The sequence below is a fragment of the Choloepus didactylus genome, chromosome 19 (assembly GCF_015220235.1).
Source record: "Choloepus didactylus isolate mChoDid1 chromosome 19, mChoDid1.pri, whole genome shotgun sequence".
Lineage (NCBI taxonomy): Eukaryota > Metazoa > Chordata > Mammalia > Pilosa > Megalonychidae > Choloepus > Choloepus didactylus.
Genome location: NC_051325.1, coordinates 39,080,036 through 39,092,341, shown reverse-complemented (window position 1 = coordinate 39,092,341; position 12,306 = coordinate 39,080,036).

Sequence of the window (12,306 nt, the reverse complement as noted above, 5' to 3'; positions counted from 1 at the left end):
AAAGTCAATATACCTTTTCAACATCAACAAGTTAGGGTGATCACTGCCTAGACATCCCTGAAGATCAGGAAAGTGATTAAACTAGAGGAAGGGGTAGCAACAGACAAGATGGAATTTAACAAAGGATTTTGAATACTGACTCTCTATGTAATTTTCTTTTTCTTAGTTTCTAGGGTATTAGAATAGCTAGAAGGAAAGAATTGAAATGGTGGAACAGTAACCCATAGCATCCTTTGAAATGTGTTCTATAGCTACCTGTTAAATTGTAATTTTAAAGTTATCTCTTTGTATATATGTTATATTTCACAATAAGGAAGTAATTGAAACTATGGTACTGTAACATAACATTTTTGGGAATTTCCTGTATAACTACTTGTTAAATCATACTTTGAAAGATATTACCTTTTGCATATATGTTATATTTCACAATAAGGAAATAACTGAAACTGTGGAACTGTAACCCATAACATTCTTTGAAATTTGCTCCCTAACTACTTGTTAAATTGCACTTTGAAAGTTATCACTTCTATGTATATATGTTATATTCTACAGTTTTAAAAAATGATTTAAAAAAACCAAAACAGCTCTTATAAACTAATGAGAGAAAGACATATAACCCGACTGAAAAGCAGACAAATGACAAAGCGGACTTCACATAAACAGGAATGTGAATGGACTTATGCTAATATTTTAAAAAATGATCCCCCTCAGATAGGTGGATGTTCTAGAGAGTTTAGGAAGGCAGAATGGAACAGACACCCCTCTGAACCAAAGGAAGAGATATGAATTGGTATACTCTCTTTGGGGCACAAACTGGCAACACTTATCAACCTTGAAATGCACATCCTTTTGACCCAACAATTCTAATTTTGAGAATTTATCCTTGATAGAGATATCCTTGCATAGGTGTAAAGATAAATATACACAATTGTTTGAGGCAGCATTCTTTGTAATTGCAAAAGACTGAAACCAACCTAAATATTTTCCGATTGGGGAAATTGCTACATCTAAATAGAGGAACACTAGGTAGGTGTTGAAAAGAATGATTTGGCTCTGTATTGATGTTATGACAAGATCTTTTTTTTTTTTAAATTCAGTTTTATTGAAATATAGTCACATACCATACAATCATCCATGGTATACAATCAACTGTTCACAGTATGATCATATAGTTATACATTCATCAACACAATCTATTTCTGAACATTTTCCTTACATCAGAAAGAATCAGAATCAGAATAAAAAATAAAAGTAAAAAAAAGAGCATCCAAACCATCCCCCCCATCCCACCCTATTTGTTATTTATTTTTATCCCATTTTTCTATTCATCCATCCATACACTAGATAAAGGGGGTGTGATCCACAAGGTTTTCACAATCACCCTGTCACCCCTTGTAATCTACATTGTTATATAATCATTATGACAAGATCTTAATTTAGTTCTCATTAACTCTGTTTTTCAAGCTAGAACTATACTTTTTAATATAAATTTTTATTAGAGAAATTGTAGTTTTACAGAAAAATGCAGAAAGTGCAGAATTCCCATATATGCCTCTATTATTGATATCTGGCATTAGTGTTGTAACTTTGCTACAGTTGATGAAAGAATATTATTATAATTGTACTATTTTAAAATTATACCTGATTATCTCTTACTTGGGGTATAGCAATAGCCTCCAAACAGATATCCCTGCTTTCATCTTGTCCCCTTGCAAAACCTGCTACACAATTTGTTGGGCCCAGTGGAAAATGAAAATGAAGGACCGCTTGAACAAAAAAATATTAAGAATTTCGAGACAGCGACAGCAGAGCATTAAACCAAGCGTGGATCCCTTCTGAGTGCGGGGTCCTGTGTGACTGCAGATGCCGCACACCTGCGCAGGTGGCCCTGCCTCACTGAGTGCAGCTTCAACACTGGCTGCCAGAGTGGCAGGCTGTCTCCTCTGCCCGGAATATCCTTCACTACCGTGCCAGTTTTCTATATGACATGCTTGTCCAAAATAACTCAAATGTGAACTCCTTTGGGAAGTTTTCCTTGAACCCTCTTACCCAAGTCACTCTCTTCAATTTCCCACCCCCCCACCCCCAGCTCCTGCCCATAGTTCTTATTAAATCTTTATCATCATGTATTATGATTATTTGTTTAAAAGTCTATCTCCCTGAGCCTCTCGAGGGCTTGGACTATGGCTTATGATTTTTTTTTGGTAATCCTAGCACCTAGCACACTGCCTAGCACATGGTAGTTGCGAGAATGCATGAGTTGGAGTGGGCAAGTTAGGATGGATGTGCTAAAGAATCATGTTGCTTCACAGTTACTTGCTACCTTCAGGTTGCTAAACCAGATTAGATCAGATGGTTCGCTGGAAGGGTTGGAGATGCCTGGGCCTGTAAGCCATCCCCCAAGTCACTCACACCTTTCTCTGAGTATCCTATACCTCTCAGGCCTTTAAAACGGGGCTCTGAGTTCATTAGGACCAGCTGGCCCCATCAGTCGGTTCCAGGTTCCAGGAACCAGGCAGTAGTTTCAGATGGCTCCCAATCCTCCACACCACCGGCTTTCGAGTGGGGCTACGCAATACCCCTAGGTACACGAAGACTTTGTAAGGGATGTGCAAGCACTGATATTGTTAGGGGAATTACTTTCTATGTCCTCAAATTCCTTATATACTCTGCCTGAGAAAGTTCCTGGGCTTGAGGCTCCAAGCTGGCTTTTCCTTCACGAATGCAGTTCTGCAGTTCTGCTGTTCCTCATAAGAAAGGAATATCCCTGGCCCACCTGAATTTTTCTAGTGTTTTTTTATTTTATGTTTTTTTTTAACTGTATGTTTTTTTATTGCCTAGGGCAATGAAAAAATCTTGGAGGCACCAAAGGGATAATTTAAAATATCAGTTTCAGGGAAGTATCCTTTAATTATGGGGTGACATAATTTTTCAAAATTATTTTGGGTGGCCTGTGAACAGAAGAGTGTGAAGAACACTGGTTGAAGACAACAGGCCCTGGTGACCTCTGTAGGGTTTTCTGGAAGGTCCTGACCTGGACCCAAGCTTCCTCTCAACCTTTTGGCCCCTTAAACCGGATCTCAATTTCACCAGACTAGACAGGAAAATAATTTTACTTGATATACTTCCCACTGCGGTTGATCACTCTCCTTCTTGAAACATGATCCTCCCTGAGCTTCGGCAATATCACACTTTCCTAGTTTTCTTCCCTATCTCTCTGTCCCCTCACTCTGTTTTCTTTGCTGGTTCCAACTCTTCCCTCTGGCCTTTAAATTCTGGAGTTTCTCAGGGAAGTTATGAACCCTCTTCTCGTTCTGTTCTCTTTTCACTAGATTTCGTCCATTTCCACAATTTCAAATAACATCTGCATCCCAATGACTTCCAAATTCCTATCTCTAGCCCACATCTTGCTCCTGAACACCTAGATCCAATTGCTTACTCCAAATCTGTACCTGTACATTTCACATGATTTCCAAACTGGGAAAGGCTAAAGCCAAGTTCATTCCCTTCCCATTCAAACTCTCATCTTCCTCTAGACTCCCCCACCTTAGTAATAGAATTACATTTGCCCAGTTGCTCATGCCAGACACCTGGTTGGCTTCTTGATGCCACCTGACCTCCTCCATAGTCAATGGACAATCCATTCCTATGGATTCCACCTCATGCAACATTCCCTTAAGCCTCCAGACTAGACTACATTCCATTATTCTACGCCCTCTTATAGTACATTGTACTTCATTGCACTTAACCAAATTGAAATGAAATATGCATATAATTCTGTCTCCGCCTGTCTATAGTAAGCTCCATTAGCACAGGGACCATGCCTGTCTTGTTTCTAGCACACAGTAGGCTCTCGATAAATGTTTGTTAAATGAACAAACGGCAGTCTTAGATTGCGCAACTGCGTGTCGTGCGCCTTTGTACCTAATGCTGTGTGCACACAGTAGGGGGCAGCAGAGTATACATAATAGAAAGAGTCCGGCCCTGTATTAAAAAGATGACCTTGGGTAACTCACGTAAGTTTTCTGGAAATCAGAGCTAAATTTCCTTCCTTTGGATCAAAAGAGATAAGCAGATGTAAAAGGGTTTCAGTGCTTTACAAACAGGAGAGACCCGACAGATTCCAAAAAGAGGAAACGAAAGCAGCGCAGGGTGCTTCGGACGCGCTCGCATCTCTGCTCTCTACCCCAGCCCTCCCACCTCTATCTCTAGCCGCTGGTGCCCTGTCGCTGTGCTGGGCTGCAGGCCTTTCTTTCCTTTCTTTCCCATCAGAGCTCATCTGTGCTGTGTCCTGGCCCCTCATTGCCCTGCTCACCGCCATACACAATGACAGCTAGTTGAGGCGGTCAGTGGATCCCTGCTAAAGTGCTAATGGCAGATTTTGTGTTTTTTCACCACTCCCATAGTAGGAGATGGACCTTCTCTCCCATAGTAGGAGATGGACCTTCTTGCGACAGAACAGATAAACTCAAAAAGGATTAATTCCAAATGATGACGTTTTAGGGTCTGTGGAATGAGAGGACATGGAAAGTTAGAATCTCAGGCAGTCCTGCTCCCAAGTTCAAGAAAAATAATTGCACAAAATTCAGAATCTGGGAGATATGGCTTGATAATAATATGAGGGGAAAAACTTTTTAAAAACTTTATATATATATGTGTGTGTGTGTATACACATGTACATATACATATATCTGTATATATATAATTTAGTTGTAATTTGCATTCAATAAAATTCATTCTTTTGTGTACAGTTATTTGACAAATGCAGAGTTGTATAACCACCACCACAATCAAGACACAAAGCAGTTCAGCCCTTAAAAATTCCCCTGTGTCACCACCTTTGAAGTCAAAACCTCCCGTACCCATCAGCCCTGGCAACGTTGATGTGTTCTCCATCCCTATAGTTTTGCCTTTTCCAGAACGTCATATAAATGGAATAAAACAGTGTGAAGCCATTTGAATCTGACTTCTTTCCCTTGGGATAATGCATTTAAGATTCATTCATGTTGTGGTATCAACAGTTCATTCCTTTTTACTGCTGAGTAGTATGCCATTATATGGATATATCACAGAATGGCTTAGGGCCTGAAATTAAGATTCACTATTTTTTTTTTTATGGCCAATTGATTTTTTTTAATTCAGTTTTATTGAAATACATTCACACACCATACAATCATCCATGATATACAATCCACTGTCCACAGTATGATAACATAGTTATGCATTCATCACCACAATCTATCTCTGAACCTTTTCCTTACATCAGAAAGAACCAGAACAAGAATAAAAAATAAAAGTGAAAAAAGAACACCCAAATCATCCCCCCATCCCACCCCATTTGTCCTTTAGTTTTTATCCCCATTCCTCCACTCATCCATACGCTAGATAAAGGGGGTGTGATCCACAAGGTCTTCACAATCACACTGTCACCCCTTGTAATCTACATTATTATATAATTGTCTTCAGGATTCCAGACTGCTGGGTTGGAGTTTGGTAGTTTCAGGTATTTACTTCTATCTATTCCAATACATTAAAGCCTAAGTGGTATTATCTATATAGTGCATAAGAATGTCCACCAGAGTGACCTCTCGACTCCATTTGGAATCTCTCAGCCACTGAAACCATTTCGTCTCATTTTGCATCCCCCTTTTGGTCAAGAAGATACTCTCAGTCCCACGATTAAGATTCACTATTAAGTGCTGCCTTGATGTCTGCTAAAATTGGGAGGGCCTCAAATGGCTTAACTGCAAGGTCCCCTTCTGGTCCCTTGGATAATGTCCACTGGCCAAACGACCCTCCTTATCACAGGGACCAGATACAGTGCCTGCTTAAACTGGAGAAGCAGGTTTCAGTTTCCTGCCATCCCACAGAATTATTCAAACAAGCCAATTACATCCTCTCGCAGGAACCAGGGAGCACCTCGTCCACTTGATACTACAAAGTGGGCCTCCCACAGCCCCTGCTTGTTTACTCTGCTCCCAAGTACAACCCCCATTCTTCCCCCGGCTGTGCGTATACATGTAGTAAACTGCTGTCAATCGCAACTGTTCAATGTCAGGTGTTCCTGTGTTAGGCCCTTCCAGTAACCCTAGGGCGGGTTGAACTGGAGGAAGATAAAATACACAGTTTGTTAATCCATTTTCCAGATGAGGAGCATTTGGGTTATTTATAGTTTTGATATGAATAAAGCTTCTGTAGATGTTCACATACAGGTTTTTGTGTGAACAAAAATTTTTATTTCACTTGGGCAAATTTCTAGGGGGGATTGCTGGGTCATATGGGTATGTTTAACTTAATAAGAAACAGAGAGGGCTGTACCATTTTGCATCTCCACCAGCAATGTATGAGAATTCTAGTTGCTCTGCGTACTCACCAGCAATTAGTATTGTCAGGTGTTTTTTTTTCCCAACGGTCATAGGCGTATAGTGGTATCTCTCGGTGGTTTTACTTTGCATTTCACTAATGACTAATGATTTTGAACATCCTTTCATTTGCTTATTTACCATCTTTATATCTTCTTTGGTGAAGTGTCCATTCCAAGCTTTTGCCCATTTTTTGTTTGGAACTTTTGTTTTCTTATTAGTGAGTTTTCAAATTCTTTATACATCCTGGATTCAAGTTCTTTGTCAGGGCTGTGATTTGAAATTATTTTCTCCCAGATTTTTGCTTGTCTTTTCATTCCCTTAACAATTTCTTTCAAAGAAAAATTTTCCATGAAGTCCAATTTATTAAGTTTTTCTTTTATGAATCATGTTTTAATGTTGCATTTAAGAACCTTGCCTAACCCAAGTTGGCAAAGATTTTTCTCCTCTGCTTTCTTCTAAAAGTTTTACAGGTTTACATTTTACATTTAGGTCTATAATCTGTTTTGATTTGATTTTTTGTATAAGGTGTGAAGTATAGGTCAGGGTTTACATTTTTACATATGAATGTCTGATTGTTCCAGCATCCTTTGCTGAAAGGACGATCTTTCCCCATTGAATTGCCTTTGTACCTTTGTAAAAAAAAAATTTATATATAGATCATGTTTCGGCATCTATTTCTGGACTCTCTGTTCTATTGATCTATGTTTATGTTTTTGCCAATACTATGCTATCTTTGTTAGTGTAGATTTATAATAACTCTTAAGATCAAATAGTGTGAATTCCTCAAAACTGTTTGAGGTTTTGAATTTCCAAAACTCTTTGAGGTATTCTACTTCCTTTGCCTTTCCACATAAAGTTTTAGAATCAACTTACTGATATCTACAAAAAAATCCTGCTGGGAATTTGATTGGGATTGTGTTGAAACTACGCATTAGTTTGAGGGGAATTGACATCTTAACACTGTTGAGTCTTCCAGTCCATAAACAGATCATCTCTCTCTCCACTTCCTGAGGTCTTCTTTGATTTCTTTCATCAGTGTTTTGTCGTTTTCAGCACAAAGATCCTGCCCACATTTTGTAAGATTTATCCCCTGAGTATTTCATTATTTTGGTGCTATTGTAAATGATATTTATTTAATTTTGTTTTCCAATTATTCAATGCCAGAATATAGGAATATAATTGATTTTTTAATTGTGATTTTATACCCTGTAACTTCGTAAAACTCACATTACCTCTAGGAGCTTTTTTTTTATAGATTTCATAGAATTTTCTACATAGATAATTCTGGATGCTACTGAATAGGAGTGGTAAGAGTGGACATCCTTGCCTTATTCCCAATCTTAGGGAGAAAGTATTTAGTCTTTCACATTAAGTATGATGTTAGCTGTAGTTGTTTTGTTTTAAAACCAAAAACAGCTTTATTGAGATACAATTCACATACCATACTATTTACCCATTTAAAGTACGCAACCCCAAATTTAGGTCTACAGCCTAGATTTCTCCCCTGAAATTCACACTTGTATACCAACTGCTTATTCAGCATTTACACTTGGATATCTAATAGGTATTTTTATATATTCACAGAGTTGTGTATCTATCACCACAATAAATTTTAGAATATTTTCATTACTGCACAAAGAAATCCCATACCAGTTAGCTATCACTCTCCAATCCCCCCATTTTCCCCAGTCCTAGGCAACCACTAATATGCTTTCTGTCTGCCATAGCCTTTTAAAAATTGTGGTTATGTATACACACTCACACATACTAAAATCTACAGTGTTAAGTATACAATTCAGTGGCATTAATTACTTTTACAGTGTGTGCTTCCATCACTACTTTTCATTACTAAAACTTTTGCGTCTTCCCAAACAGAGACTCTGTACCTATTGGGTAATAATCTGCGCATACACCCCACCCCCCCACCGGCAGCCCCTAGGATCCTATAATCTTTCTGTCTCTATGAATTAACTTATTCTAGATATTTTATAAAAGTGGAATCATATAATACTTGTCCTTTTGTGTCTGGCTTCTTTCACTTATATTTTCAAGGTTCATCAATGTCTTGAAATTGGAAAGTGTGAGTCTTTCAACTTTGTTCTTTTTCAAGATGGTTTTGGTTTTTCAGGGTGTCTTGCAATTCCAAATAAATTTTAGGGTAAGCTTTCTCATTTCTGCAAGAAAGGCAGCTGGGATTTTGATAGAGATGGCATTGAATCTGTTTGAACATTTTGTTTTTTTTCACCTGGCTTCTGAGATACAACTCTCTCTTGATTCTCTTTATATTCACTGGTGACTTATTCTCAGTTTTCTTTTCTGGTTTCTCCTAAATCCCTAACCTTTAAAGTCGGACAATCCAAGTTTAGTTCTCGATTTTTTTCTGTATCTACCCTGTACCTTAGGTGAGCCCATCCAATTTCATGACCTTACATATCTTTATGGGGACAGCTCCAAAGTTTAGGTTTGCAGCCTAGATTTCTGCCCTGAACTTCAGGCTTGTATACCAACTGCCTACTCAGCGTTTCCACTTGTATATCTAATAGGTATCAAATTTAATATGCACAAAGCTGACATATTTCCCACAAAAACCTGTTTCTCCTACAGCTTTCCCTTTTCAAAAATGGCAATTCTAGCCTCCAGTTACACAGACCAAAAACCTGTCATTCTCTTTTTAATGTAAACTTTATTGAGGAATAACATCAATACAGAGAAGTGCACAAATTATAAATATTCAACTCAATGAATAATCATAGAGTCAGCACAGCTATATAGTCAGTCTCCAGTTCAAGATACAGCCCAAAAGCCCTCGTGTCCTCCTTCCAATCACTAGCCCGCCAGGGTAACCAATATCCTGACTTCTAACACATTAACTCCATTTCCCCCACCCATGGCATTCATGGTGATGCTTTTAAAATGAAAGCCAAATCACGGCACTCCTCCTCTCAAAAGCCTTCAGTGGCTTCCCATCTCACTCAGAATAACAATCAAAGTTTTTACAGTGGCTTACAAGGCCCAAAATGATTTGCCTTTGCTACTTCTCTCCACTTTGCTCATACCACTCATCAAACAAACCAAGCTCACTTCTCAGGACTTCTGCACTAGTTCTTCCCACAGCCATCTGATGGCTCATTCTCTCACATCCTTCAGCTGTCTGCTCAATTGTCATCATATTAGAGATGCCTTCCCTGACTGTGCCATATAAAGCAGCAAACCACCAATCCCTCACACTCATTATCCCCCTTGTCCTGCTTTATTTTTCTACCTAGCACTCATTTTCTGGCATGCTATATTCACTTATTTACTGTCAGTTTCTCCCCAGTTGACAATAAGTCCTATGACTAGAGGGACTTTATTTTGTTCTCTACTATATTCCCAGCTACTAAAATGGTGTCCCAACCATGCTAGGCACCCAATAAATATTTTTTGAATGAAAGCATGAATCAATTGACAAATTGTGGCATGTCCAGAAGAATAAGAGCAGTATACTGAAAGGCCGTATCATATAAAGATCCTGAAGGAAGGGTTTAAACTGATGTTTAACCTTAGAAGAGAAGATTTTGGGGTAAAGGACCACTGTCTTAAAAAATCTTTAGGACTGTCACATGTGGGTGCAGAGGGCAGAACTTGGACTTGACATGCTTGAATACTTCCAGTGATAGAAAGTTAACTACTCTGTGAAGCAGCCAGTTCCATTATTTTATTGCTCTATAAGAAAGTAATATTGAACTAACATTTTTTCCCCTATAACTTCCTCTCATTAATCTGTTCTCTGGAATTCCACAGACTAATCCCCTTTTTATGTGTAACCGGATAAAATAAGACACCATAAGATATGCTTAAGGAAATTATAAACAGAATACAGGAGCCTGCTCCAACCAAGAGTGCAGAGTGAAAAGCTTCAGGGCTCTGTTCCTCCACAGAAGCTGTGAACAACCAGCAAGAACTAGAGAAACATATTTCTCAAAACTCCAGAAAACAGTTAAAGGATTGCAGTAACAAGCCGGGCACCGAATAAAAACAAAACAAAAAGAAACTACGTAAAAGTGGTAGGATCTCATGGTGCCCTGGCTGGTTCTTCCCCCTCCCCTCACTGGGTCAGTGCCAGGCCAGTCCTCCCTCCCAGTGTAGGGCCCTGGTCCCAGTTCCAGAAAGAGCAGAATAACCCTTGTGCACATACTAGGAGCAAGTACGTCTGGCCCAGTCTCTCTGGTGGTGGTCTAAGGAGCTGAACCAGGACATTCATCATAGGCTTGCCATACCAGAACTTGCCCTGCATGTGGAAGGCAGCTCACAGAGCTCTCCACAGAACACTGCGGGAGGGCAGTCAAGTTGTGGCTGCCTGGGGCAAGGGATTGTTGGCTATAGGACCACCTGGGACTGAAGAAACTCTTTCCTAGGGAAGAGGAAACATTCATATTCTTGTAAATGGGGAAATTCCTAGGACTACAAGCATATGCCCAAGACAAGATAAAAGTGTGGAAAGAATCAGGGAGGCCCCTAGCTTTGGTCTTGAGCAATTCTCTAGACTCATTGTGTGGATAAGCTCTGAAGGAAATCCCTCACACAGGTCAATCGGCAAAGATTGGGAAAGGGGTTTTCTTTTTTCCTTCTTTCATTTATTTGCTTTTTAGCTTCTGGCATTCAAGGAATCTCTGTTATAACACTAGCTAGATACAAGCTTAAGGAACAGATGCTACAGAGTCTAAATTCTAGTGGTATAGTAAAACATCAAAATGTCCAGGTTTCAACAAAAGATTACAGAACATACAAAGAAAGATAGTGAGGGCCCAGACAAAGGAGAAGGGAGATTAAATCATAAAACCATCAGTGAGGAGGATCAGACCTGGGACGACATAGACTTTTTAAAAATGGTCCTAAAAATGCTCTTTAATATGAACAAAGAACTAAAGGAAATCAGGAAAATGGTAGTTGAACACGTAGAGAATATCAATGTAGAGATGAAATTATGAAAAGGAACCAAACAGTGTTGAAGACCATGTCCTGGTTTGCTAAAGCTTCATGGAAGAAAGGTCAACAGTATCCAGAAAACCCCTGTTAGTTGGGAAGGCACATGGCTGGCATCTATCAAACCCAGGTTGTGTTCCAGCTCCTCTCTCAGCTCCTGTGCATTCTTGGTTCTTTCTCCCAAGACATTTCTCTCTAGGTGCCTTGGGGTCCTGTCTTAGCATATCCCGGGGCAAACTCCGGGCATATCTCATAGCTAAACGTTCTTCTGTCTGCATCTCCAAGTATCTCCAAGCATCAGCGTCAGTGTCAGCTCTTAGCTTCTCTCCAAAATGTCCCTCTCAGCTGCTCTGAGCTCCTTCTGTTTGTGAGCTCTTTTTATAGGACTCCAGTGATTAAATCAAGACCCACCCTGAATGGATGGGTCCATATCTCCATGAAAATAATTTAATCAAATGTTTTGCCCACAGTTGATTGAGTCACATCTCCATGGATATACTCAATCAAAAGATTCCAACCTGATCAACACTAATATGTCTGCCCCCACAAGATTATATTAAAGACCATGGAATTTTGGGGGACATAATACATCCAAACTGGCACAGACCACAATAACAGAAATTTAAAATTTACTAGAGGAGTTCAACAGCAGCTTGGAGTTGGCAGAAGAATCAGTGAACTTGTAGATAAGACAATTGAAATCATCCAATCTGAGGAGCTGATAGAGGCAGGAATGAAGAAAAGTGAACAGAGCCTGAGGAACCTGTGGAACACCATCAGCTGTACCAATACATGCATCGTGAGAGTTCCAGGTGGAGGAGGAGAGAAAGGGGCAGAGAGACTAATTAAATAATGGCTGAAAACTTCCAAAATTTAACAAGAGAAAAGAATATACCCATCCCAGATGCTCAATAAACTCCAAACAGGATAAACCCAAATAGGCCCACACTATGGCACATTATAATCAAACTGTTGA